We start from the raw sequence: 3679 nt of genomic DNA on the forward strand, positions 1-3679 counted from the left end.
GAGCATTACTTTCTGTATGGTAATACAGTGAAGAGTGCCCTCACCCAGAAAAATGTACAGCAGGGGTTGGCAAATTACAGCCCATGGGCCAGTTCTGGTCCTCAGAACCACTGAATCCAGCCTGTGGGTGTGGGCTTTTGGTGGCATTCAGTGGTGGAGGGGGTTCTCCTGCTGGTGCTCTTGCTGTGCTGCTGTGGGGACAAGTTGTGGTGGCACTCAGGTCCTAGCACTCGTCTACCTGCCTCTTACCGGGGGTGAGTTATTCCAACCCAGGGCCAGAAAAAGCTTCCTGCCCTCCATGTACAGCTTTGTGGCTAAGGCACTCTCTTAGGAGGTAGATGTATGTTTGAACCTCCTCAGGCACAGGAAGGAATTGAACCTGTTCCAATTCTAGGGTGGGAGGGGGAGGGCTAACCAGTAGGCTTACATATAAGGGGTGGGGCATCAACACCTGCTTTGCCTATTCAGTCATTTGAAAGCAAGGGTTGTCAGTACCTGCTGTCAAGAGAGAACTGAGCATTGTGGAACTGGAGCAGAGACTTCTCTCTGCAACCCATAGTAAAGTGCCCAGGAGACTCAAGTAGGATTTATATTTGTCCCTGTCCATAATATTTCCCTAGCTAGCTCTAAGAGGTTCCCTGATCAGTGTGCTGAATCCCATTCTGAGGTGCCAAGCATATGTCTGCACAATTTAAAGCAGAGCCCTGCAGTGATTATACCAAACCATCTCTATATGTGCTAGGGCCAGAACTCAAAGCAGTGTAGCTGTGTTGTCTGGGCACTCACACAGCTAATTAGCTCTGCTGAGAGGCAGAATTTAATAGCCCAGCTGCAGCTCTTGTACTGTTGCAACTATACTGCTCCTGGTTCCTGAGCAAGTGCACACAAAGTTAGGTTGGGGTAATCTCTGAATGGTTCTGCTTGTCACCATGTTGACATGCCCTGATCTCCACCATGGGTACGGGGAGCCTAGGTACCACACAGTTCTGGAACTGGCACAGGGGGGAGGACACACAGAAATTAGGCTCTGCATTACTTCTCTTTTAGGTGCCAAAGTCATTTATGGAATCTGGCCATTTGTCATTGACTGATTAGCTATGACCTGATTTATCATCCAGCAGAATTAGAGAGATGACACCAAGTAATTTTCAGGCACTCACATTTCTTTCTGCAAAATCTTAAAGCAGTCATATACTCTTTTCCTCCTTAAGAAGGTGTAAGGAACGTGGCCAGTTATATTAAAGCCCTAATTGTATTATGAGGGCCATTTCCGAGCTGCTGAAGTCAAGGGGAGATTTGCTATCAATTTCAGTAGAGCAAGTTAAGCTTTAATTGACCAGCTGTTAACCAAGAAAAATAATTGAACATGTCTGTGTATTAATGTATTTTTATTATGCCCAGCTGTTTAGGTTTATGAACACAAAGAAGAGGGGCTCAGTAACCCCTAATTATAGTATGTCTTTATTAACTTGACAGAAGTTCAATTCTTCTGGCTCTCACAGGTGGGACAGATTCTGTCCCCTATCATATTTCTCATACGACACTCCCGCAACATATTTGCATCATTAATGCACTTTCATTGTGGGCTGAGAAATCCACCAGCATAAGCACAGGAAAAGATCACAATAAATGGCTCAACACTGCCCAACTTGCAAGCCCAGCCATAGTAGGAGCATGCCAGGGTCACAGCTGTGGACTGATAAGAGAAAGGAGATTCTGCACTGTACCAGAAGAAAGAGGGTTTCAGTCAGTTTGCCATGAATTAGAATTAGTCCAAGAACCTGATAGTTTACATCAGAGCCCATTTTGGTCCTAGAAACAATCCAGAATCTGAAGGATACAGAAATCACTAACAGCTACTTGGAGGTACAAAATACAATGTACAGAGGAGCAGGGAAACTGAAAATGGGAAGGATATAAATAATAGAAATAGATGAGGGTGTAGAGATGGGAAGAGAAGGAGAAGGAGATGAATGGACCATTGAGATTTGCTGACTGACAACCTCATGCAAAGTAATTATAGTTAAGAAATTGATAAATGCCACATGGGAAAATGAAGCCTGAATATTAAGAGGTTCTGCCACATTATTGTCAATTTAAAATCCATTATGTTTGAGGGGGCTTAAAATTTGGCAAAAAAAGTTTCCCCCCCTCTTTGCTGGACAGTAGGGCTGTGCCCCCTCTTGTGCCAGAATGAATAATGTAATTGAGAAGAGATACTGCAGTGCATTATGCAGGCACTTGAAGGATGAATTACACCCCAAGGCAGAGGGTCAGCACAAAGTCTATTCACAACTTAAATCTCACTTAAGTCTCATTTGGGGATGTCAAAACAAGGCTTAAGTGGTGCAAAGGGTTTATACTGGCTCTCTGCACAGGGTTATGGATGTCACTCAATCTTTCAGCAGAGAAAGAAGAGTTATAGGGCATACTTTTCATTTGTTTTGCTTTTATGCTTTTTGCATTTCTTTGGTTTTGTGATTCATTTGATTGTTTTCTCTCATTTCAAGAGGAATCTTAGCTTTTTAATCTGTTTGCTGTCATCTCTCGTTTCACTGAAGCACTTCAACTGCCATGCAGATAGGTGCTATATAAAGAAAATGTATTATTATAATCATTATAGTGAAAGAAGCCTGAGTCATCTGTTATACAGCTTGCTCTTTGCTTACACTTCCAGCGCACTGACTTTTCACTTCTCTTGGTACTGTTTGCTGTTAAATTCCAAAGAGCAAGGTCAAGATAGTCAGGGAGAATAAGGGGGAAGTTTTAACACTGATATATTTACAGAATTATATATTTGTTTAATCATGCAGAAAAAGGAATAAATATATCACTGCAATCTTTGATCCTATGATAACATATCTCCAGCAAACAAACTGGAAAAGGTCAGCATTTGGGTGAGAGCACAGATGAGCTCTAAGAAGAGATGTTGCTCAGTCAATAGGTGATGCTCTCACCTGTAAGTCAGGCTGTTTGTGTTTCTGTACAGAGCCATGCAGGAGTTAAAAATCACTAAGGCTCAAGTTCATTCCAGATGTGCCTTCTCTGTTTTTGGTGTGTCCCCGCTCTGCTCCTGGAACGTATCTAGTACTGGGAGTTGGTGCAAAAGCAGAATACAGTAGGCAGAGACTGTTGATCACCTGGCATACAGGCCCTATGTACTGATGTTATTCATTATAATATGCAGAAGGGCTAGAGGTAAAAAGCTAACAATTGTCCCGATCTTCCCAGGACTCCCTTGTTTTTAGGCAGTGTCATGTCCCCGCAAGCTTCATAGTTTTCTCTGAGTTTGGCTAGGGGCCCTATTTTTCATGAATATCTGTGTTTAGCCACAGCTGAATGGTAATCTATCACCACCTTGCAGGAAAGATAAGTTGATTTCAGCAATGCCATGATACCCCTTTGTCACAACCCAAAGTTGTGTTTTTTTGTTTTTGTGTGCTTCGGCACCGCTAAATTATGTTCCCGCCAAATTGCAGCTTTTTTGCACGGTAGAGTTTTCTGCTGCAATAGGAGAACCCGCGTGCAAAAGAGTATTTCCCGCCGTTTGTAGCCTTCTTTGCATGGTGCATTTCTCTTGCATCATGGTGATGCACAATGCAAAGGAGTTCCTGCCATTTGTATTTAGATTCGTGCCACATTATTGGCCGGTTCTAAATGTAGGCATACGTGGCGGCTA

This window comes from Alligator sinensis, unplaced genomic scaffold (genome assembly GCF_000455745.1).
Source record: "Alligator sinensis unplaced genomic scaffold, ASM45574v1 scaffold978_1, whole genome shotgun sequence".
Lineage (NCBI taxonomy): Eukaryota > Metazoa > Chordata > Crocodylia > Alligatoridae > Alligator > Alligator sinensis.